General features: G+C 34.2%; 1 protein-coding gene and 1 non-coding gene across 11 annotated transcripts in view; one reads left to right on the forward strand and one right to left on the reverse strand.

Moving 5' to 3' along the window:
- Dach2 (dachshund family transcription factor 2) overlaps nt 1-26,642 on the forward strand; it is a 494,899-nt gene that overhangs the window by 442,185 nt on the left and 26,072 nt on the right. The window lies entirely within an intron of this gene.
- On the reverse strand, nt 6,716-6,824 carry LOC116095862. Its single transcript, XR_004120744.1, has one exon. It is a non-coding gene; the product is annotated as a U6 spliceosomal RNA (small nuclear RNA).

Raw genomic sequence — 26,642 nt, forward strand, 5'->3', positions numbered from 1 at the left:
GTTTGACTCATAATATCTATCTTCTATTGTTGCAATGGAAATTAAATGAGATACCGAATGTAAAGTCCTTGCAGAAGACTGAGTCCATAATTAGCTAACTATTGCTGTTATGACTCTGTTCTATGAAATATCAGTCACTACACTATAACAAACAGGGATGCTTGAAGACTTAATTAACATAATAAGTTAGCATTTGTCTTAAGCTATTTCAGTTACTTTCTAACAAAAATTTAGAAATTTATACTTTTTGCTAAGTTTACATAGTATTTCTTTTCTCTAAATTTAGTGCTATAGCATATTGATGCCATCAAAGCATAATGCAAAATATTAATTAAACATCATTATATATAACTAATAATATCATAAAACATGACAATTGTTAATTCCTTAAAAATATATCAGGGCTCTTTTTCTACACATCTGGTAATGGTGTCAATATTCTTCCCATTAAATTAAAATCTCAGGAAGCTAGGATATTCTCCAGAAACCTATTATTCAATTATTTATAATTATGATAATGATTCTTTTAAACCCAGATAACTGCCTGCTGCCACTGGGATTAGTTCATTTCTTTTTCTTTTTTATTTCTTAAACTACTGTAACCAATTTAATACCTTAAAAATAAGGTTCCTGGTTTTAGTGACAACTTAGCAGAACCTGAAGATTCTCATGGTATGTAAAAGAGAATTTTAAATTTATTTAGTGATGCAAATCCCCTGGAGACAGAAACTTCTAGTTGTTAGCCAATTTTCCACTGTTTTTCATTCTTTATAGAATTTTAAAAGTAAATTTAGAAACTGGAGGAAAAATCTTTTAATAAGATGAAATACTGACTTTTTTCATTTGTATATAGTGCATCTCTTTTAGGCTTGGGTGACTTCCAAACTGAATTGAAACATTTCATTAGCATAAAATTATTTACCTTTTTAAATATTTTAAATATCATGATTTATTTATGCTTCGTTTGTTTGTTTGTTTTGGTGGGTGAAGGACTGTTTTTGAAACTAGCTCTTACAGCCCAGGGTGGCTAGGAACATTTCATCTTCCTGGTTTAGATGTTCATTATCTGATTATTTAGTACCTTTATTATTTTAACTTGCAACTTAATTTTATAACATCAAAAGAAAAATAAGAGTAATTCTAAAACTGTAAGTGTCAGTATTTATGTTATCTATCTAATTCGTACTTAAGGGCAGTCTCTGAGGCATCAGTTGGTTCATGTTGGAAATCAACAATGAAAATAATTGTACCTCCAATTCACAAATAGCACCTTTATGAGCCGGTCATCCTATGTCAACACACTTTGGACCTGAAAGAATTTGCAGTAGGCTTTTTTCTTTCTTCTCTAACACATTTATCTCTATTCTTTGTTCCTATTTCTCATCATTCTAGAAAGTGATTAACTACACTAGGCACTTGGAAACTAAATAAATTCCATTTTGAAAGCAAGTAGTACCATGAAGCTTTACTTAAAACTCAAGTTCATAAAGCTGTTCATTTCCTCCCTAAGAGTCTGTGTTTGAGAATGAATATAATTCCTATATAAACAACACAGCTTAAATGTCTTCATGGTGTTGTAAGCTCAGAATATTTCCTTCAAAAGAGATATGTTATAGTCACCCTTTAAAAACATGAGCCTCATTTATTGTTTCCTTTCATCTGTTGAAATAATTACTTTTCTTTTTGCCTTCAATAGTTTGTTCTGGTCATTAACATTTCTGTAAAATTAACTTTGAAAGGTGCTTTTAATGCTCAGATAGACTGCAGTGCACATTTGGCTGTTAAAATCAGCCTGCTTAAGGCTGAACTAATGTTTAACATTCACAGCTATTTGAAGTAGCTCAGTGCCCAGTTTAATGGTGCTGCCAAGGGCAATGATCATATTACTTGTTATTATATTTGGGGAGATTGTTATTCCAGTAATAAAGGCAATCAATGGAATTTCTGAACACAGTGGCTTGAATCTGTTAAATGGTGCTTTCCCACTAATAAGCTACAAAATATATTTTGAGCATAAATGTCAGGTGGGAGGCATTCTATTTCATACAAGTTCATTGAAAGAAGCAGCTACATTGAAGTGTGTGGATTTTTATATTGATATGCACACATATAACTATGAGCATATTTGTCTATGATAAATGTAAACTTATGAGACAGTTGTCTTTTTTGTGTGTCTTTTATAAAATTCATATTATTTTTTATTATTAAAAGTTAATGAAGTAAAATAAAATGAATGAATGATCATTGTGAGTCTACTGTGTTGCAAAGCAATTTTCTAGATACTATTAAAATGTAAATTGGCTTTTCTTTTCAGAAACATATAATTCATTTATGAACAATAAAGTCTCAAGAAAAGGAAATCACAAAGTAGTAAAAAAAGTATATGATAATGACAGATATAGGCAATGAATGTTTTGGTGTATCTGAAATGGATTGTGTAGTCTTCAAGTTCTTTATAGACTTGCATTAATCACTGAAAAATAAGTATCTTTTGGTTAATTAAAAGGAAAATCTGAGGTATACTATATGATATTAATAAATGAAAAAAAGTTACATACTATTTATGTTGCGATAGATCACAACAAAAAAGTAGAAATTAAGTCTACATTAATTTGCATTACTACTTGAGAAATATTTGATTCATGTTTAGATTTTATCATTTCTATAGTATTCCATCCAAAATATTTTCAAAATTATTTATAGCGACCACAATTTAGTAAGATCTTACCTCAGAACAAGTATAGCTCTATTTGTTTTGTAAATATTAACTATTTCACATTTTAAAGTCATCTTGAGAAGTTAATTCTATTTGTCAATCATTTTTCTCAAGATTGTGTTGGAGAGATGGTTAACTAGTTAAGAGCACTGGCTGTTCTTCTTATGTGCCAGGTCACAACCATCTGTAAGGTCAGTTTTGGAATATCTAATGCCCTCTTCTGGCCACCATAGGTATCAACGATCTAAGTGGCTCATAACCATACTTGCAGGCCAAGCTCCCATACACATTAAATAAAATAAAACTTTCTAAATTCACCTTACATACTAAAACCTAGATATCTGAGTTTCTCTGTTTCAATACTACAACAGAGGGCCAGCAGAGAGGGGACAGATACAGAGAGATGGACAAAGGCCAAGAAACAGACAGTAAAGTGCTATCTTGGGGGTTCTAGAGAGGTGATCTCATCTTATCCTATTTACTTCCCTAGCAAACCCACATCAGAATATCAATTGGTGAATAACACTTCAATCTATGAATTTATTAAGATGAAGCCATTTAGTATGTAGTACATCACACAATTTAAAATGACTGAGATTGCAGCATGACTGCTTTACCAGGAACAAGTCACTTTACTTTATAAAAATTGTAGAAAAGCATGTTGTTAGTGGTCTCAGGTAATAATAATTTTAGTAAGTTTGTCATAGTATCTTGTCTGTTTTAATAAAATATAAACTATAAGCATAGATATACTTTTCACTTCTTTTTATAATAGTGTTTGTATCTCTTTTTAAATTTTTTTTTTAGTGTTTGTATCTTATGTATAACAAAAAAATTACAAAGTTTTGTGGGCTAAACAGAAATGGCATATTTAAATGAGCTACTTAGAACATGTCCAGTTTTCATTTCTGTAAGAAACAGCTTGTCAATGCTACTTTCTGCTGTCAGCACTTGCCAGCTTCCTTTGAGAAGTCAGACTGCTGCACAGTAACTTTAATGGCAATATTGCCTATTTTACTATGCATATAAATGGGCCATATCTATAAGATGCTTCAGAAGAGTATAGAAATATCATTTAAATCTCAAGAGAAAAATAAAAATAAAACACAGGTATTCAAGTCACTGTTTATTCAAATATTCATTACATATACCTTGCAAAAAAGTACTGAATGTATAACATAGAAAAGTACAATATATGTTTTACCATTAAATGTATAGCTTTTTAAATAAATAAAATGATTGTTAATAAATAATGACAAAATTAACTACTGGTTATGATAATATGAGAAATCATATGCAAGTATTTGAATTATTAAATGAATATTATAAATGTATACATAATGGACATTCAGGTAAAAGAGATGTTCATGTATAATTTGAGGCAAGTTCTCGATTCTCAATTAAAATATTGAGGAAACCATTGGATAAACTTTCTTGAAATTTCTAGAAATGTGTTGACTGGATATACAGATGTGAGGAAAAATCAGCAACTGATGTTTCTTGAAGATTTGGAAGGACAAAAGGGTCAAAACTTTGAAGATAAAGGGGAGTCCCTATGACTGAGCCTTATGGGTTTCAAAATAAAGCTGGAAGCTGAAGAGGAAATTATAAAGAAAACACAGAAGTGCTAAGAAATAAAGGAGAAAACTAAGAAAATGAGATGTCCTAGAATCAAAGGATGGAAGTATTTTAAGATGTAAGTTGTAGTATACTAACAGAAGATACTGAGAGTCTAGTAACACTGGAAGTAAAATATGAATATTTCATTTATCTTTAGCCAAAAACTTTATGAGTTTTTGTTGTTGTTATTATTGTTGTTGTTTGAAAGACAAGACCAAATGTTTAGCTGAGTAGTATTTAATTTAAGCAACTATACACATCTCATTCAAGATGTTTAGCTACATAGGTAGCAAGGAGAATGACACAGTTATGGTCAATAAGAAAAGTTATGGTCAATAAAAGATGTTTTTAATATATAAACACTTCAAAAACATTATTTTAAAAAATGGGAAACAATAGAATGGTGAAGATAGAGTTTTAAATATTAATAATGCCCAAAATATTCTCAGTACAAAGCATTTATATACAATATTTATTTCATACATACTTCTCTAAATAATTATTTAGAGAAAGAACTCAAAATTTATGAGAAAAGAGCCAAGATAATTAATTCTATGTCAGAATCTAGTATTCATATCAGAGATACAAATTGTTATAGGAATTTGGAGTGTCTCTCAAAATAAATACAAATGAATTTAGAAAAGAAATTTAAACTTTGTTCTTTACTTCCATAATACTAAATCAAGACTATTTCTACCCCTTAACTTTTCCCATACCATATATGCCCTGAAGAAAAGTGGGAGACATGATGAAACTGGAAACATGGCATTTTAAAAATATGATGACAGTATTGAAATGACACAATATACAAAATGAATCTATTTTTTCTCCCTTGAAACTAGAGCATGGATATTAGGACCAGATGTACTAGAATTGTAAAAGAATGGAGATGCACATGCATGGATTGACCTAAAGAGCAAGGCACTGTCCATTAAGCTTTGAATGCTTGGTAATGATTTTATCACAGCTGATGCATCTGCAACCTGTAAGGACCAAGCCATGAGCAATCAGAGCTAGGGTCACGGTTATCATCATAACAAGGAGGCAGCCAAACTAATTACTCTAAGTGATGGATTAGGGTGTGGATAGAAACACCACGTCCAAATTGATATGATGAAAATTGTTTCTGATTTTCTAATGAAGGAAATGGTGAGTTCTCAGATATTCACAGTACTGTCTACTAGAGGTTTAAAATAATGCTTTCAATTTTGTATTTCATATGCCATTTCCTAATATGACATTGGGATTTTAGAGTGGGTGTTTTTAATCTAATGAACAGGAGCTGTGAACAAATTTAAGACTAATGAAGTAAACAATATTTTCTTCCAAAACCAATTTTCTTTCATCATTGCCTTCAATGAAGAGTTGAAAAATAAATCTAACAATGCCACCAAACTCTATCTAGTAGTGGGAGACAAACATGTCTTCAGGGGCTTAACTAGAAAATATAATTTTGTATTCTGAAACTTTTGTGTGAAAACTAAAAGATTCAGTTCACGCTCTCCAGGCTAGAAAAATTGTAATGTTTTTATAACAAAAATATATGCAACCTGAATATGATACAATGAGAAACATAATAAGAGTGTGGGGTTTTGTTGTTACTGCTATTGATCCAAACCATATCTCTGATATAAATGATAATATATATTGAGAACCAAGTCAATATAATTAAATTTCCTTTTGCATGTGGTATATATTATATGTTCAGCTATAATTGCATGTAAAACATTATAAATGCAACACTTAAACATGGCAAATTATATTGTTGTTGATGATTATCATATTTCAAAATGTATTAATTCTCTTTGCTCTGTAATTGATGGAAAGTCCCCATATACCCATGTTTGAATTAAAATTCTGAGAGAAAAAAAATCAGTAACTCAAAAAACCATCTTAATGACTATTAAGATAAGCATTTTTTAATAACATAACAACATTTATTCTCCTCAGAATAAAAGTTAACCTGTTTCACGATGATCTATAAGAAAATTGGGAAAGTAGAAGGGAATAAACCCAAGTACCAGAGGTACAGGCTGGGCTCCAAGGAAGCAGTAAGCATGGGTCAGGTGGAAGACAGCTGCAGGCAGGGAAAAACCAAGCCTTTACTCCTTGTCTGAGAGATCACATACTGATGCCTTCAGCTTGGAATGCTCTTCTAGCAAGCGATCCTATTCTTTATTAAGGCCCCCAAACTGCTTCTGCATAGCCAAAGCCTCATTTTCAGCTTTCTCAATTTTTTTTCTTGGTGCTGGCCAGCTCATCTTTTAGTTTCCCCAGGTCATTCTTCAGGATCTTGTTCTCCTCTAACTTCATTTCAGTACTCCCAACATCCAACTTGTCTCCACACTTAGGAGCTCCTTCTTTAGTTGATCATTTTCCAAAAATATGGAACACTTCATGAATTTGCATGTCATCCTTGTGCAGGGGCCATATTAATCTGCTCTGTATCATTCCAATTTTAGTATATGTGCTGCCGAAACATAAGCATTTATATTCACATTACCAAGAAGCCACGTATAAATTTGCATTGCAGACTTCCTTTGCTACTGCTTTTGGTTGGGGGGGGTTGTTTTATTTTATCCTTTTAATAAAATGTTAACTTATACTATGGCTCCAAGAACACAGAATATACATGCTTTTGAACATAGATCAGTTATAGGCTGAACTTACATCTAAGTTTACTTTCCCCTTTATGACTTGTCTTTCCATTTGTGGCTTGGATTTCAACATGTATTGGGCTTTTGAAAAGTAATCAGACATATCTGTGTTTTAGCTTTGATTTCACAACCCAGGCCAATATTTTATTCTTAATTTGTATTAGTTTAGATCATTTTACCATAAATATAAATAAATGTAACTATGATTGATGTTTCGTGAAACAACAAATTTCTTACTGCCACTTCACATTATAAAATTTTAGAGATTCTCTGTAGTTTTAGTTATGTAAAAAGATAATGACTCCCATGAGATTTTTGGCTGTTATTCATCTCTCTTATGAAAGGGGATAATTACAGTTGTCTCTGACATATATTCATGTGACCATGAAGATTTCACAGTTTTAGACATTTAGTTACAGGTTAGATTTTTAAGAGATAATTGAGCCTTCATGTAGTATTTTATTTGTCTGGCTAATCAAGTTATGTAAATCTAATTTTTAAGCTGTAACAACCCCTTGAAAACCACTGAGGTCCAGAAGGCTATATTTGGTACCAATAATTCTTTTTTTAATGTTTTATTCATATTTTGAGAATTTTATAATTATTTTATACCCAAATAACATAAATAGATGGAGCTGATTTAAAATATAGTGTGCATGTATGCTATGTATGTATATGTTTATGAGTGTGTAAACATGTGCATGCTGGTACATGTGTACATATGTGTACATGGATGTGGAAGCTAATTTTTGACATTGGATATATTTTTCAATCACTCTCTACATTTTCACAGAATCCTGAAATCATCCTTGTGGCTTGCCTGGTTGGCCAGCAAGGCTTGAGAATTCTCCTTTTACTACTTCCCAGAAATGGAGTTACAGACATCTTTTGCTGTGCATGGCATTTACATGTGTACTGAGGATTTGAACCCTGGTCGACAACACTTGAGCAGCAGACATTTTGCTGACTCTGCTATCTTCTCAACCTTGCTATATACAATTTTGAAAACATATTTTCTTGACATTTAATTATTTTTAGTTAAATGTTAAAATTACTCTATTTTCAAATGATGAAGAATTTATTTCATGTATTTGAAACTTTAAACAATCACATTCACCTTCATCCTTTTGTGTGAATTTGGTGTGCAGCTCAAGATATTTCTATATTTACAGTATGGAACTAATATAAAATGTTGTAGAATACAATTCAGTCATGTGTAAATGCATTTTTTTTGTTTATGGAGACAGGTAAGATTTTTTCATCCAACAATAGAATGCTAAAAAAAAGTCAAAGTACATTTTCCATAAGATAGCAGAAGTAGCTATCAATATATATTTTTTTAAATAATAAGAAAATTGACAAAGATGGAAAGGTAGGAGCAAAACCTAAATACTTGAATTTGTTACTTCATATCTAATGCCTCTGTGTTTTATACATTCTTTGATTTATTTCAAGGACAAAATTCCATATTTACTCTAACCATGGTAAAAAATAAAATGGCTTTAGAATTTTATATACACTTGACTTTAGCCTATGGAACCACACAGACAACTTTTGTCATTAAAAATGAACTGTATAACTAATTCAATCTGAAACCATAAATTCTAAAGTTAACTAATTTGTTTCCTTTGTCACTAAGTTCATATATAGGTACAAATGTATGTACAACCCACAGTGTATGCTATTGTGATTCATCCTTATTTGTTTTATTAAAATGGTCTTTCAGTCAGTTGCCTTCAAACTCATGTCATCCAGGTTAGCTTCAGATCAATGATCCTCCAACATTCACTTACCCAGTGCTGCAAAACAAGTAAATGACACCAAGGCCTACCAGAGATGTCTTCTCTTTTGAGTGTATTATTCAAGATTATGTTAGATTTACTGTTCATAACAAGGAAACAAACTCAAAGCGTTAGAATCTTTAAGTTTATAATTCACTTTGTTATATCTAGTCTGTTGTTGTTAAGGGCAAATAGTTAAAAATGGACTCTCAAAGGACAATAATATAGCTCACATCAAAATAAAGTCAATCTTAAGGAAATGTTTTCAAATAATTTTCTCCCTCTCACTCACACATACACAGAGAGAAAAGGGGGAGGGGGAGAGAGAGAGAGAGAGAGAGAGAGAGAGAAAGAGAGAGAGAGAGAGAGAGAGAGAGAGAGAGAGAGAGAGAGAGAGAGAGAGAGAGAGAGAGAGAAAGCATGAGAGGCAGGGGAAGGGAGGGGGAGAAGTAGAGGGAGACAGAGAGACAGACAGAGGCAGAGTCTATATTTTAAAACTATATGGAACCATTCATTTAGAGAACTGGTGTTGGATGAAGGGAAAAGCAATACGTTGAGATCTTGTTATTGACTTTCTGAGCACCAACCATATATACAATTTATAACAATTGCATTCCAATGTTTATCTGTTAAGTGCTTTCTTTAAATTAGAGATCATGGATAATTTGTTTTGGAGTCTAAGATCTACTTAAGTTTTGGTGTTCTAAGCCGTAATATGTCTTTTGTAGGCAGGTGTATCTTTTAAAATATTAGTATGGCTTCCCACTCTATTTAAACTAAAAAGGAATTTAAAAATATTTGTCCAGTATCTTCTATGAAAGGCAGAATGGTAGTTCCTACACAAGCAAAGTCAAAGACTAAAACCTATGGTCTCCATCTTCATACAGTCTAGGGAGATATAAGTAGTTGACAAATAGAAAAATATTTACTAATAAAAGATGTAAGTAACATTGTACAAAACATTCATATTAGTAGGTAGTACAAAATGGTGTATATACTGTATTCTGTATAAGATTTCAGGGAGGAATGGCCTGTTATGTGCAGAAGTAGTCAAAATATTTACTCAAAAATATAATTTATGATATAAAAGGATTAATAATTAACTTAAAACCCTGAAGCATTAATTTAAGATCATAAAAGCAATTAAATTATATTTTAAGCATTTGTGTTGAAGATCAGTTACAGAAATGAAGAAGTTTATGATGGAGAGTCAAACTGAAGTTGAAAATCAGTGTTTAGAGCTAAAATTGGTAATAACTAAAGGCTCTTTAGGATCTATTGACTTGTTTAAAGGAGATGACATTGAGATCAGGCAACTTTATTTTGTACAGGTGTTCAAAATAACATGTTGTAGATGAGAATTTACATAGTAACTTGTCTTACAAATGCAAACAAAAATCAAACTATATTTTAGATTCTTGTTTCTGAGATGGTAAAGAGGTTTAAATATTTTGACAAGCATGTAACCTAAATTTTTTCTGTTTTTCTTTATTGGATATTTTAGTTATTTACATATCAAATGTTATCCCCTTGCCAGGTTTCCCCTCCAGACAAAGCCTATCTCATCTTCCCTCTCCCTGATCCTATGAGGGAGCTCCCCCAACCACTCACCCACTACTGCCTCCTCTCTCTGACATTCCCCTACATTGGGGAATCAAGCCTTCCCAGGACCAAGGGCCTCTCCTCTCATTGATGTCCAACAAGGCCATCCTCTGCTACATATGCAGCTATAGCAACCATGTATACTCTGGTTGGTTGTTTAGTCTTGGAGTTCTGGGGGGGGGAGTCTGGTTGGTTGATATTGTTCTATATATGGGCTACAAACCTCTTCAGCTTCTTCAGTCCTTTCTCTAACTCCTTCATTGGGATCCCTGTGCTCAATCTGATGGTTGGCTGTGAGTATCTGCCTCTGTATTGGCCAGGCAGAGCCTCTCAGGAGACAGATATAACAGGCTCCTGACAGCAAGCACTTCTTGGCATCCACAATAGTGTCTGCTTTTGGTGACTCTATATGGTAGGACATTCTCTGGATGTTCTTTCCTTCAGTCTCTGCTCCATACTTTGTATCCATATTTCCTCCCGTGAGTGTTTTGTTCCCAGTTCTAACAATGACTGAAGCATCCATACTTTGGTCTTCCTTCTTCTTGAGCTTCATGTGGTCTATGAATTGTATTATGGGTAGTCTGAGCTTTTGGGCTAATATCCACTTATCAGTGAGTATATGCCATGTGTGTTATTTTGTGACTCGCTTCCCTCACTCAAAATGATACTTTCTAATTCTATCTACTTGCCAAGAATTTAATGAATTCATTGTTTTTAATAGTTGTTTAGTACTCCATTGTGTAAATGTACCACATTTTCTGTATCCATTCCTCTGTTGAGGGACATCTGGGTTATTTCTAGCTTCTGGCTATTATAGACAAGCCTGCTATAAACATAGTGGTGCATGTCTCCCTTGTTATACCTTGGTGCATCTTTTGGGTATTTGCCCTGGAGTAGTATAGCTGGGTCTTCTGGTGGTACTATGTACAATTTCCTGAGGATCAGCCAGAGTGGTTATACCAGCTTGCAATCCCACCAGCAGTGGAGGAGTGTTCCCCTTTCTGCATATCCTCTCCAGCATCTGCTGTTACCTGAGTTTTTGATCTTAGCCATTCTGACTGGTGTGAGGTAGAATCTCAGGGTTGTTTTGATTTGCATTTCCCTGATGACTAAGGATGTTGAAAATTTTCTTTAGGTGATTCTCAGCCATTCAGTATTCCTCAGTTGAAAATTCTTTGTTTAGCTATGCACCTCATTCTTAATAGGGTCATTTTGTTCTCTAGGGTCTAACATCTTGAGTTCTTTGTATATATTGGATATTAGCCCTCTATCAGAGGTAGGATTGGTAAATATCTTTTTCCAATCTGTTGGTTGCCATTTTGTCCTATTGACAGTATCCTTTGTCTTACAGTAGCTTTGTAATTTTATAAGGTCCCATTTGTTGATAATTGATCTTAGAGCATAAGCCACATTTGCTCTGTGCCCATGTACTCGATGTTCTTCCCCACTTTCTTTTCTATTAGTTTCAGTGTATCTGGTTTTATGTGGAGGTTCTTGAGCCACTGAGCCTTTTACAAGGAGATAGGAATGGATCAATTTGCATTCTTGTACGTGCTGACCTCCAGTTGAACCTGCAACATTTGTTGAAAATGCTGTCTTTTGTCCACTGGATGGTTTTAGCTCCTTTGTCAAAGATCACATGACCATTGGTATGTGGGTTCATCTCTGGATCTTCAATTATCTTCCATTGATTTACCTGCCTGTCTCTCTACCAATATGATGCCGCTTTTATCATGATGATCCTGTAATTTTTGTTGTTAGAGGTAGTACCAAGTTTGTGTGGCTATTTTCTTTTGGGTTTGTTGAAATAAGTTTACTTTCTTGCTTGTTCTAGGGTGTAATTTCCTTGGGTTGGAATTTTCCATCTATTATTCTTTCCAGGGCTGGTGGAAACATATTGTGTAAATCTGGTTTTGTCGTGGAATATCTTGGTTTCTTCATCTATGTTAACTGAGAGTTTTGCTGGGTATTGTAGCCTAGGCTGGCATTTGTGTTCTCTTAGAGTGTGCATGACATCTGCCCAGGATCTTCTGGCTTTTAGAGTCTCTGTTGAGAAGGCTCATTTAATTCTAATAGGTCTGACTTTATATGTCACTTGATTGTTTTTCCTTACTGCTTTTTAATATTCTTTCTTTGTTTTATACATTTGATGTTTTGATTATTATGTGATGGGAGGGATTTCTTTTCTAGTCTACTCTATTTGTAGTTCTGTAGGTTTCTTGTTTGTTCATGGGCATCTCTTTCTTTATGTTAGAGGAGTTTTCTATAATTTTGTTGAAAATATTTACTGACCTTTTAAGTTGGGAATCTTCACTCTCTTCTATACCTATTATCTTTAGGCTTGGTCTTCTCATTGTGTCCTGGATCTCTTGCATGTTTTGAGTTAGAAGGTTTTTGTACTTTCTTTGACTGTTGTGTCAATGTTTTCTATGGTATCTTCTGTACCTGAAATTCTCTCTTCTATCTCTTGTATTCTGTTGGTGATGCTTGCATCCATAACTCCTGATCTCTTCCCTAGGTTTTCTATCTCTAGGCTTATCTCCCTTTGTGATTTCTTTATTGTTTCTATTTCCAGTTTTAGACTCTGGATGTTTTATTTTCTATTCCTTTACCTGTTTGGTTGTGTTGTCCTATAATTCTTTTTTATTAGGTATTTTCTTTATTTATATGTCATATAATATCTTTTTTCTAACTTTCCCCTCTGAAAAAATAAAATTAAATTAAATTAAAATTAAAATAAAACCTTGTTCCCTCCCCACTCTCCTTGTTCACCAACCCATTCTCTCCTGCTTCCTGGCCCTGGCATTCCCCCACACTGGGCCATAGAACCTTCACATGGCCAAGGGCTTCTCCTCCCATTGATAATAAACTTGGCCATCCTCTGCTACATATGCTGCTTGAGCAATTAGTCCCACCATGTGTAATCTTTGGTTGGTGGTTTAGTCCCTGGGAGCTCTGAGGGTACTAGTTAGTTAATATTGTTGTTCCTCCTAAGGGGCTGCAAACCATTAAGCTCTTGGGTCCTTTCTCTAGCTCCTTCATTGGAGACCCTGTACTCAGTCCAATGGATGGCTGTGAGCCTCTACTTCTGTATTAGTCAGGTACTGTCAGAGCCTCTCAGAAGACAGCTATATCAGGCTCCTGTCAACCAGCACTTGCTGGCATCCACAATAGTGTCTGGATTTGATGACTTAATATGGGAAGGGTTCCCTGTTGGAGCAATATCAGGATTGTCCTTCCTTCAGTCTCTGCTCCATAGTTAGTCTCTGCAACTCCTTCCATGGGTACTTTGTTCCCCCTTTTACGGAGGAATGGAGTATCCACACTTTGGTCTTCCTTCTTCTTGAGTTTCTCATGGTTTGTGGATTGTGCTTTGTCTATTCCAATCTTCTGGGCTAATATCCACTTATCAGGGAGTGCATACCATGTATGTTCTTTTGTGATTGGGTTACCTTACTCGGGATGATATTCTCCAGATTCATACCTGTTTGATTGTGTTTTCCTGTAATTCTTTAAGGGATTTTTGTGTTTCCTCTTGAAGGGCTTCTACCTATTTACCTATTTTCTCCTGTATTTCTTTAAGGGAGTTATTTATGTGCCATGGACTGTGTTCATTTGGGGGAACTTTTGTTCCGTGGGATGAGAGTTCTGGTCAGGTGGGCAAAAAATTTGGTGAGTGACAGACAGAGTCAACACAAGGAAGTGCTGAGTCTGAATGTATTTCTTAAAAATGGCATCAGACTTTTACAGTCATTGCAAAAAAGAAATGAGAAATCTGGCAGCTCAGCAGTTGAGGTACATCTGAGGCCACCTGAAACACACTGAGTCTAAAGTAGCCACCTCTTATGGACATATGCTGCAACCCCCCTGGGCCCCCCTGCCCAAGCAGTCTGGGCCCCAGGGTGGGGGGGCCTGCAGACTGCATGAGGCTCGAAGCTTGAATCTGAATGAATGAATCTAAGTCCTAGTCCATCTAAGTTCAAGTAAGTCCATGCACAAAATGAAAACCAGGCTTATATAGTAAACAGAAAACAGGGTGAATGACAAAAGTCACATAGGCAGGTGACAGTCACATCAAGATCAGTATGATCACATAGGCAAGTGATGGTTACATTAAGGTCTGTAAGATCAGGCATCCAGGTGTGAAGAGCAGTGGTGACCTCCCAGCTGGGGCTATTTTGGTATTCCTATACTAATTCCCTGGGTCTGCTGGAGGCAAGCACCAGGAAGTTCTAATCTAGCAGTTCCTGTTAATGCCCTTAATGAGGGAAGCCCTTCTATTACTCTCTGGTATGTAAAACAATTCTGTCTTCTGTGGGACTGCCCTGAGAATTCTAACTATGTTAACAGTAAGCAATGGTTCCTGACCTCTGTTGCTAACTCTGAGGATATCTTTTCTTGTAAGGCAGCTTCCTTGTGAGAAATTCCAAGCTAAGGACAGCTAGGTAATAAATTAGGGTATATTGGAACATTGTGCTGGCCAGGAAACAACGCCCTTTTTTAGCAATTTATGAAACATTTCTTGGGATACCTTTATGCCTGAATAAGAAGGCATGTTGACGGTTGGAAAGGCCAATCTGAAACATGTCTGAGTTAGGAGATGCCAAAGACTGACTGAATACCCAGGAGGCACAAACTCCCTTTGAAGTCATATTGCCTCTTGTTCATGATCAAGCTTTTACCCCTGATACTGCAGACGTAACTGGAGTAGATAAGTGGGCATGTCATTTATGTTTCTCTTAAATTCCTCTATAATAATCATGAGATGTGATTTTAAATCTGAATCTTCCTTTTCTGGTGTGTCGGGGTATCCATGACTCTCTGTGTTGGGAGAACTGGGTTCTGATGATGGCTGGTTTCTGTTGTTTATGTTCTTGGGCTTTCCTCTTACCATCTGGTTACCTCTGGTGTTGGTTGGTCTTGCTGTGTCTAAGAGGAGCTTTTCCCTTCTGTGGGCCTATGAGCCTGTGATCTTAAGTGTGTCAGCACTCCTAGAGAGACTAGCTCCCCACTGTGTGGGATTTGGGTGTAGAGGGGTATGGGACAACCTTAGCTCTTGAGGGCAGACTGAGACTGGAAAGATCCTGTCCCCAGCTGCTCCACTGTTCCTGTGCCCTATGGATTCCTGGAGGGTCCCTCTTTGGGCAGTTATTGGAGCGAAAGTCTATAACCTAATTTTTAAAAGCATGGACAGTCTTTGCATAACTACTTGTTAGAAGTTTTACATTAATTATTGTAACTATATTATTAGTAAGAAAATTGGAAAATATTATCAAATTTTGTGGACACCATCTAGTAAATAAAATTACTATTATGAATGAGTACAAGAAAATTACCATTTGGAATAACTAAAATATTTGCAAATGACCATTTTCCATTATCGTAAATTGTGAGTAGTGAACACATATATTATTGCGCAACTATACAATTTATATAAAACACATGTGTATGTGTGTATTTATTTATTTATTTTCACTGATTCACTTTATATCTGCTCACTGACCCCTCCAGCTCAGCCCTCCCACAATCCTTACTCCATCCTTCCCCCTTCTCCCCTGAGTAGGTGCAAGTATACCTGGGTATCCCCCGATCCTGGTACATCAAGTCTCTGCAGGGCTAGGTGTATCCTATCCCACTAAGGACAGACAAGGCAGCTGAGCTAGAAGAACATATTCCACAAGCAGGCAACAGCTTTTGGGATAGCCCTGACTCCAGTTGTTTGGGACCCAACAAGCTGCATATCTGTTACATATGTGTAGGGAGGCCTAGTCCAGTCTGTATATATTTTCTGGTTATTAGTTTAGTCTTTGAGAGCCCCAAGGGTCCAGGTGAGTTAACTCTGTTGGTCTTTCTGTTGAATTCCTATCTCCTTCCGGGCCACAATCCTTACTCTTATTCTTCCATAAAAGTTCCAAAGCTCCATCCACTGTTTGGCTGTGTATATCTGCATCTTTCTGAGTCAGCTGCTGGGTGGGGCCTCTCAGAGGACAGCCATGTTAGGTTCCTATCTGCAAGTATAACAGAGTATCGTTAATAGTGTCAGGTATTGGTGCTTGCCCAAGGGTCGGGTCTCAAGTTGGGTGGGTTATTGGTTAGTCATTCCCTCATTCTCTGCTCCATACACTGTCTCTGCATTTCTTATCTACAGGATAAATTTTGGGTCGAAAGTTTTCAATTGTCTTCTCTTCAAAAGTCCAAGAAATTTTGTAAATAAACTTTGGTATTTAACAGCGGTTTTATACCTAAAAGTTCTAGAACTGTTATTGTGTGAAACTATTACCTTTAGAAGGCTTGTAAGATGTTTATGGCAAAACATTTTGTCCTGAAACTGAATTTTCCAGAGCAGTTTTATGACTCCCAAGATGCATTATGTACATACCCTGGATGTTCTTGGATACAAACAAAACTGGCAAAAATAAGAAATAAAAAAATAAAAACCCTACTCCATCTGAAGAGGTTATACAGTTTTCAAGGTTTATGCACAAAGTAGCAAAGAGGATATCATTAGGCATGATACGTTTTAAATACCACACTTTTATCACAATGGATCCAAAGAATAATTCCTAGTTCAAATCTCTTACTATCATGGGTAGTTTTCATCTATACAAGTAGCATTCACGGTTGTGTATACAACTTTTCACTTGACTGATGTTATGAGATTGAATATTTGTGAATGAAAACATGTGAAGAAATAATAGTAATGGTTTTTCTTTTTGTCAAGTTTGTTTTCATGAAAGTAAATAAATGATTATTTGAGACCTGAAATTATGGTCTATACAAACTCCAAATTATGGAAGAGTTTCAGCATCAGTAAGATATCAATAACAGAACGTTATTGATATATTTTCTAGGAAAGAGTAGGGAATTAGAAACAATAGATTACCAGGAAAGGAAGTATCTCATGAGAATTTGTAAATAATGCAGTTAACAACATATCCAAATATTGATGCATGAATAAAATGTTTTATGGCCTTCAATTTGCCAACAATATTTTTTGAAACATACTGTCACCAAAACAGTGATAGGCAACATTTTACAATGTGAGTTGTCTATACATTCTCCCTAAATCTGTGATACTGAATATGCTTCAAAATGATAGGATTACTAGGGCTCATTTAGCCAATCCATTAGTACAGGTTTTTTAAATGAAAGTAAAATGAAATCCATTGTGAAGAACAAAGAACAGAGATAATTTCAAAGCTATGTAAGAAATATATGTAGACATGTACACAGAATAAGTATCAAACAGGACTTGAATAATGTATAGGAGGTGACAAAACACAAATGCCATAAGCGCTGATCATCGCTCATGGTCAAACATCATTAGGAATGTGACAATCTCTAAGGGAATCAAATAGATATAGCTACTTGGGTGAAGAATACATCTCTTTTAGGTCACCCAAATGAAGCATAACCATAGTGCAGGATGAGGAAGAATAGATAACATATGACTCTAAGCTGAAAATAACTAAAAGTGCTACATTGTGAGTGTATAAATACTGTTATCCACATAAATGATTAATTAAATCATGTGCTAACATTGGAATCTTGTACAATAGTTTTAGGTGATTTTTTCAAGCTTGCTCACGATATTACTATTGAAATATACTAGCTATTAGTTCTAAATTTTCAATTTATTTTCATTTCCTCATATTTAAAGACTCATAGAAATGGACAATGTCATGCTGCTGAATATAATATTAATCATTGAATTTTATAGGACTTTGTATGAATTTTTAAAAGAAACATTTTTGGCTATGGGAATACACATATATATATTCATTGTACTACAAAATGTCACTGAAATATGACAACTTCTAATTTGAGAATGGATTAATACAATTTTCACATTATTTTACTTCTAATTCATATATATTTATATATAATACACACCTTTCTCATTTCTCTCTCTTTCTTTTTCATATCCTGACCACAATTTCCCATACCTTCTTCTCTCCTTTCAGTCCTTCCCACAAACTCCCACTCCTAATTTACTCCTCTTCCATTTCTATTCAAAAAAGGGGAGGCCTTCCATGGATATCAACCAAATATGGCATGCCACTCTTATTGAGGCTGGACAAGACAACTCAGTAGAAGTAAAGCATTCCTAAAACAGTCAGAGACAAACAGCCCCTACTCCCAGTTAGAAGTTCCACAAGAAGATCAAGCTACAGAAGTGTAATATATATGGAGAGGTCCTAGGTCAGACACATTCAGGATGCCTGATTGTTGGTTCAGTTGCTGTTGGTCCCTATGAGCCCAGGTTGGTTGATTTGGTGGGTTTTCTTGTGGTGTTCTTGACCTCTCTGGCTCCAAAAATCCTTCCTCCCAGTCTTCAGTAGGATTATCGAGAACTGCCTAGTGTTTGGCTGTGGGAGTTTGTATCTGTGTCCACCATTTGCTGGGTGAAGCTTCTCTGATGACAATTATACTTGGTACCGATCTATGGGTATAGCAGAATATTATTAGAAATAATTTTCTATCCTAGGTCTTTGGGCTACCTATTCTCTATGTCCTGGCACTCCAGTCAGAGTTTGGGATGGGTTCCTTCTCATAACATGGATCTCAAGCTGGACCAATAACTGATTTGATACTCCCACAATATCTGTGCTACCTTTACCCCATTACATTTTGCAGACAGGGAAAGTTATGGGTTGAAGTTTTTGTGGCTCAGTTGGCATCCAAATCCTTCTATTGGAAGTCTTGTCTAATTACAAGAGATGGCCACTTCAGTATCAGTGTCCCCCACTGCTTAACTAAGGTTACCCCTATAGATTCCTGGGAGTTTCCGGTGCACTAGTTTTCTAACTCATCCAAGAGATGTACCCTCCTCCATTTAAGTTGCCTTTTTCCTGTTCTGTTCCCACCCACCTCTAACTAGACACCACCCCTTCCAATTCACCTTTGATGTCTATTCTATTTATACAGTGACCCATTTCTTTTTCTGAGATAAATTTTCTTTCTTTCTTCCTTCCTTCCTTCCTTCCTTCCTTCCTTCCTTTCTTTCTTTCTTTCTTTCTTTCTTTCTTTCTTTCTTTCTTTCTTTCTCTCTCTCTTTCCCTCCCTCTTTCTTTCTTTCTCTCTCTCTCTCTCTTTCTTTCTTTCTTTCTTTCTTTCTTTCTTTCTTTCTTTTTTTTTTCTTTCTTTCTCTCTTTACTTATTTTGAGACAGGGTTTCAATGTACAGCCCGGGCTGTCCTGGAACTCACTCTGTAAACCAAGCTGGCCTTGAACTCATAAATCTGCCTGACTCTGCCTCCCAAGTACTGGGATTAAAGGCGTGCACCACCACTGCCTGGCATAAGACAAATTTTCAATTAAATGCAGATAGGCCCCAAACAAAAACTCATGGTATTCCTATGTACTACCAGTATCTTCCCATGTGAAGGAATTATAGGTATGTAGTACTATGTCCAGTTTTACCTTTCTTTCAGATTTTGAAATATATGGAGTATGCTTTAAAATATACTAGAAATACATAGGTTTATGCTTATAGGTTAATGAACCATGAACTCTATTCTCTCTGCACAGACAGGACTTGATAATAAAGGTGGCAACCTTTTATATTCACTGAACATTTAAGAATTTTCTTTCAAAATAATTCCCTTCTCATTGAAGATGAGGAAAAAAATTCAAGTAAAAGGTAGTTAGTGAATATAAAATATGTCTGCAGTATCTTTGTTTCAACATCTGTTGTTCCATATGGATCCATAAATATTTGTAGCAAATAGTGAGTAAAGGAATTTCAACATTAATATGTCCACATATGCCAAGAAAAAAAGAAGGTATGTTTTCTTACATTCTTAATGGAAATAATCTTATCTCAAACTTGGAAGTCTCCTTGAGCAGGAAAATACAATCTAAATAAAGTTTAATGGAAAATGCAACTCAAACACTATGGCTCTGAAATCATCCATCTACTTATGTGGTCATCTGAAAGATATTATTTTAAAATTACATGTTTTTTTTATGAGGATAATGAAACAGAATAATCTAAAACTTCAATGAGTTGTTATGTTAATGAAGATCTGAACTTAATTTACTAGACATTGCGACTTCATAGACAAATTCTGTAATCAATGCCTATCTAATACAAGTCTTCTTGAACATCCTCTATCAAGAAAGTTAGCAAAACTTCAAATTCTATCATTACTGAGGGATTATTATATCCTAATGGCCATAGTAAGTGCCCAACCTGGGAGTTTTCATTAACATTTTCCATATATACTCTGAAGTAGTGCTTCTTGTTCTGCAACTAGGGACACAAAGAGAAAAAGTCCATTTTTTTTATCACTGATACTATGGTAAAATAAAAATATTATGTGTATATACTGATATGTAATTGCAAAACTACAGGTAAGCATTTATAAAATAAAATATTTTTCCTTTCTCCTTATGCATTTATAAGAGGCAACAAATGATAATTTGTTCATTGAATGGATTGTTTCTCCTAAATTTTACATGTACTGATATCTTCTTGGGTTTGAATTGCCATTGGTTTTTAAACTCACTCTCACTAAAATAGTCTCTTTCTTCCATCCTAGATAAGAGTAAATAACATCTAACAATGAACCTATAGACCTCTTATTTCATTTACTGAATGATCGTTTATTTAATAAAGAAAACATTTCCTTTGTGTACTTCTATTTTACTGTTCACTTTTATAATTCTGTGTTACAAATCAGTCCATTTTATATTTACTGTACAATTAACATAGATTCTCTACGTGTGTGCTAATGCATGCCTCTTTAATTTTGTACAATTTCTTGAAGCATTAACAATTCCTCTTCAAAGTTAATCATCATTTTAATTATATATTCAAACCTAAAATACAAATAGTTAAAAAGACAATTGTGTATAGGAAAATATGAATCACCTTTTAAATTCATTTTCGTTATTTGTAAATTATTTGTGTATGTGTCTTTGTGGTTCCTTAAGAACTGGGCATTTTTCCCTAATTGAGGAAATGACTGAAAATCTCTGGTAGAGATGCAAAATAAAAAAACCTGCTTTACAGCTTCTATAGGCAGAGAGATTACTGAACTCCCATTAAGGCTAAAAGCAAATCTAGATTGCAGCCCTAGGCCATTTTACACATACCACAACAGTATAAATGGAAAGGTCAATTAACTGATAGAGTACTTATCTTGGTCATCATCTAGCCTAAATATATTTTTTAAAATGACTATTTATACCTTACTTACCTTCAGTCTAATTTTGCCTCAATTTTTCAGCTTATGATGAAGGTTTTAGTTTTACTTCTCCAGTCATGAAATAGCCTCCTCTTTGCAATATTTTACACATGGGAGAGAGTCTGATTTTTCTGAAAAAGGAACTTAAATATCTTTAGCATGCTGTTTTCTTGATTATATAAATATGTGTACCTTTCCTGAAACTGCAGTTTAATTTGCAGCTTTTACTTGAAACTGCTTTGTGTTCTGTAACTTATATGTTTTTTTCTAGGCATTATAAAATCTATAGGTATTTGAAAAAAATTTCAGATTTTCCTTATTTATGAAATAATAACACATCATCTAAGTAACAGCAAGAAAGTACATTTGTGGGCCAAAAAAATATTTTACTACATATTCTGCTTGGTTGTTATTTGAAGAGAGAAATATGTTGTATATGCATGTTAAATACTCTGATACTTATGAACACTTTTTTCAAAGATCCAATTATCACTATAGTTATATAACAATTGTCTTTTTGGGAAAAGGGCAATATTAGACCAGAAGTAATTCATGCTCATCTGTTCTCCCTTCCTCCTTCCTCATATCTGGAAAGCACTTTTAAACTTATATATTTATAAACAAATGTTTTTTGAGTGGATTTGAACTGATGATGGCTTTATAATAACCAGTGCACATATTAGTCTCTACAATGAAGCAATATAGTAATGATTCTACATACTAAGGGAAGCAATGGTAATACTAGTATAAAATAACAATAATAATTAAAAATAATAATAAGTAAAGGTTACAGGAGCTCTGATATCATAGTCACTACATTTTGGTGGGAGAAAATAAAACTCACACTAATTCACACTATGATAAGTAACAAAAAACAGTACCAGAAGTAAAGAAATACATTAAGGTGATGGTGATAAGGGAATATTTTGCAATGTTAAGTAGAGTGACAACAATACCTTTAACATGCAAGGTAATGTTGATCAAAGAATGAAGGCTACTACCATAAATTAAATGCATAATCATCCCAAAACATACTTTGTAAAGGACTTTGTCAGTGCTACATCATCAATTTGACATTTTTTTCTATTATGATTATTACACTTTAGTTGATATTTGAGGACGAAAAGAAGATGTATATAAGTCCAATTCATTGAATTTTCCTTGTATAATTCTAGAAGATGTATTCTCAACCAGTATGGATGTTTGGCCACATAATTCTTGTTTATTTTTAATTTTCATATAAAGAAATGGCTTCCATTCTTACAATTTTAAAACATTGAATTTTATTCATTCTCCCTCTTAAATAACACTTTGTTTGGGATAGTGTGTGTGGATATGAAAGTGTTCTCCACTATGCTTTATCCTTGGGCTCTATGACTAGATGACAATAGTAGGCTCCTGTACTCTCCATTCTCTTGTCTCCAAACAGTTGTTGCCAAATATCTTCTAGGTTGCAAAATGGCCTGGTTAAGGACCACTGAACTATGCATGCTCAACCATTCATGATGGAAGATGAAACAAAGGGAGTCTCATGTAGTCATAATCTAGAAAAGTTTATTTGTAGATAGGATATGACAGAACTTGTAGATGTGAAGATAGCCAAATGTCTTATTATATTCTCCTCTACTACTTTTGGAAATATTCAATGGTTATTTCTCTTTTTTATAAAGAATTCATATTTCATTTATTTAGAATCAAGAATTGGTCAAAAAATTATAAACAGGATTTCATTAGCCTGTAGAACAATTATAATAGGCAACCAGTACTATATCCTAACATTACTATTGAGATGACAGAGACACACACAGATTTTCCACAGTCTTTCACACAATAAAGTTAAGGTTCAACTCTTTATAGTTTGCAACTCTAGATCACTTTATTTCCCCAATATTTGTATCTTCAGTATGTACTTTTTATCCTATCTAAGCATATAACTTATGTTAAAAATTAGAATTATACTTTTAAAAATTTTATCTGACACATAATTACCATAGATAATCAGAGTATACATTAGGATATTTTAAAAGCTGTACAATTGTAAGGATCAATGTAGAATGAATAGTATTTTAAAGGCTCTGAATTGTCCTGTTCTAAATTATTTAATAAATGAAGATGGAAAACGGTTCCGCCTCTAAAATTTGAATTTTGGATAAAAGACTAATCATGGCTTTAGTAAAAGGGTCTTCCACAGAATATTTTTGGACATATCTATTTTTAAATTATATTATATGAAAATCTTATTTTATAAGAAACCTTGCAGTGCATCTTACAACCCTGATGAGAAAAAGGAGAAGGAGGAAGATGAAGAAAGCTATACTTTCACCATTTAGCCCAATGTTTGACAGTAACAATATGCACAAGGAATATTTTCATGTTTCCACACTTAATCTACTGTGAAGCATAATTCTAAGGACAAAGTGTGAAGTCTTTTCAGTTAGAACAGACATGGGTATTTCTCATGCTCGCTTCATGTTACTAATCCCTTCCTCTCCCCCTCTACTCTTTTCTTCATGACAGTTATTGCCCAGTTCATACTCAATTTTCACTCTGTAACATACATTCTTTTCATTCCAAAATAATATGTTAGCTCTTTAATGGCAAGGGCTGGCTATCATAATTCTTTTTTCTGATACTTACATTAGGCGTAATATCTGTTCTGGTCATATTGCTTTATCTGCAAAAGGGTTTATTTCTAATTCCTTGTTTGGAAAGCCAATTTTTTTTTTTTAAGTTTTATTGCATTATAATGAGAAAAGTTACAAGATTTCAATTTATCTGAATTTGTTGGAAGGCTCATTTTCTAATCTAAGGATTTAAAACATACCGGATTTATACATACTTGGTTTGTACAGTTATTACATCTCTGTTTCATGGACTGCTGGCCCTTCGTTCCTTTGCCTCTGGCTTCCTGTTTTTATTTGTCTGAAATATTTTATTTGCTATACATAAGGAAATGTAACAATTTGGAGATCAATTTTTTTTTCTTCCACATTCAATAATGGCAACATTTGAGTCATTATTCAGCAGAGACTTTAAATGCCTCCTTATATTCATGCAGGTCACATCATTACACAGCAGTTGGTCATTTTGTTGTTGTTATTGTTCTTCAGTTTGGAAAAGGGAAGCAGGTGTCTTGCTTGTGCTGATTGTAACACTAATGATATCGACAAAGGAGAGTCCCGAGGGCCAGCTGTATTTAGGAAAAAGCTCTCAAATCAAATAATGGAGTATAATTTATTTGTTAAGGAATAAAACTGATGAACTGGTAGGTATCTGCATTTTTCCAGTGCTCAGTGAGTCAGCTGTGTTCAGTTTCTATTTCTGTATCACAATTCTCAAATCCCAGAGGAAAGGCTTAACTCCATGAAAGACAGAGAGAATAAACATTGCGGTCATATAAAACAGCTGTAGCAGCCTTGACTTTAATTTTCAAAGGGACGTTTTCATTCAGAGCATTTACCATATATTCATTTTTATTCTACAAATAACTTTCATGTCAAATTTTACATTTATTCATCTGGGCGCTAAAGAAGAAATTAAAATAAAGAGCTTGTTCTCTAAGGTGAGTCCCAAGTGCTATTTCAAAGTATTGCAGGTTTAACAAACAGGCTCAATAAAAGCAGTCTCCACTTTGCTTCAATAAATGGAGAGTTTGCCCATGTCCTTGACTAGAAACTGTTGTTCTGTCTTTATGTTTTCAGGTTTTTACCACCTTGTTATGTGTGCTGATAAAGGTTTTTTCTTTTCTTTTTTAATCTATACATTTTGAAGGCAGTCCTTTTAAATGAAAATACTCAATCCCAACCACTTCTAGGACTTACAGAGAGATGATCTTAAGTGCCATTTTATGTTTCCAGCACCTATCTGTTTTTAATCTCATTGCCTATGTTTTCAGCACTTATCTGTTTTTAATTTCATTGGAAATTAGGATAAGTTAAACTTACCTAGTAAACTTCTATGCAAGAGTGTATTTATTCAAACTCTGAGCAAAACATAGATGCCATTCAGACATTAAGGATAATTATATTACTGAAACCAACACCCAATGCATTTCTTACTCATTCTTTTAGCATATGATTGAATTTTTAAAAAATCACAAAGAATGGTTTGACAGTTTTCACATACATATACTAAAACATAATATACTTCAACTAGATTTGGGCTATTACAGACCTTAACATGCATTATGACCTTGATCTGAAAAGCATGTTTGGTTTGCCCAGAAACTTAATCATAAGAAGCCATAAGTAGAATCCTTCTTCTTTACTGCCCTTTTTCTAGGACCAGAAAATTTATTGCTCATGGGACAGGTAGGATATGAACAATGGTCCAAATAGAGTACAGGGTTATCTCATCTGTGTGAAAACTGCTGCTGAAAATCGATGTGACCTCTGCTACACTGTCATCCCAGTTCCCACCCTCTGTGTCCTATTTGTCTTTTGGTAGAAGCTTAGATCTGTGTGCTGTCTCTATGTGTCTCTCTTGGGCCAGATTATCAAAATGAATCATTGCCTGCATACCTCTTATATTTCTATTTATTTTCCTGGAGTTGACTAGGTCTGATGAAATATGATTCTTTGTACATTTGATCTTCACTGCAGCAAGCAGCACCTAATTCAGCTGTGTCTATCTCTTTAAAGAAGAGTAATACTATTTTGAAACTTCAATCTACTGTACAGTAACATTACAAACTATAGACCACACAACCTGTCTTCATAATCAATAGCAATTTTCCTTTCAGCCAATTTAATGGTATTTCTTTCATCTTCAAATAGACTTCTAGTGATTTTAACATACTTATAATTTTGTTTTATGCATGCTGAATATATCACATCTTTTCAGGAAGAATACCTCTCAGATACTCACTTCTGAGGTTATCTGTTTGTATTGAGTGATATGTGACAAGAAATCCATTAATTGTAAATTCTATCACTAACAAAAATATTTATTCAGGGAATATTATGTTGTCTCAATCAGCAAGAAGTCAATGTTTTGTTTGTAGCAATTGATTCTGAAAAAAATGAATGTAGCATGAATAATTTTGTACTTTGATTTGCAATCATTAATGTAAAGAT

Source organism: Mastomys coucha, chromosome X (assembly GCF_008632895.1).
Source record: "Mastomys coucha isolate ucsf_1 chromosome X, UCSF_Mcou_1, whole genome shotgun sequence".
Classification (NCBI taxonomy): Eukaryota; Metazoa; Chordata; class Mammalia; order Rodentia; family Muridae; genus Mastomys; species Mastomys coucha.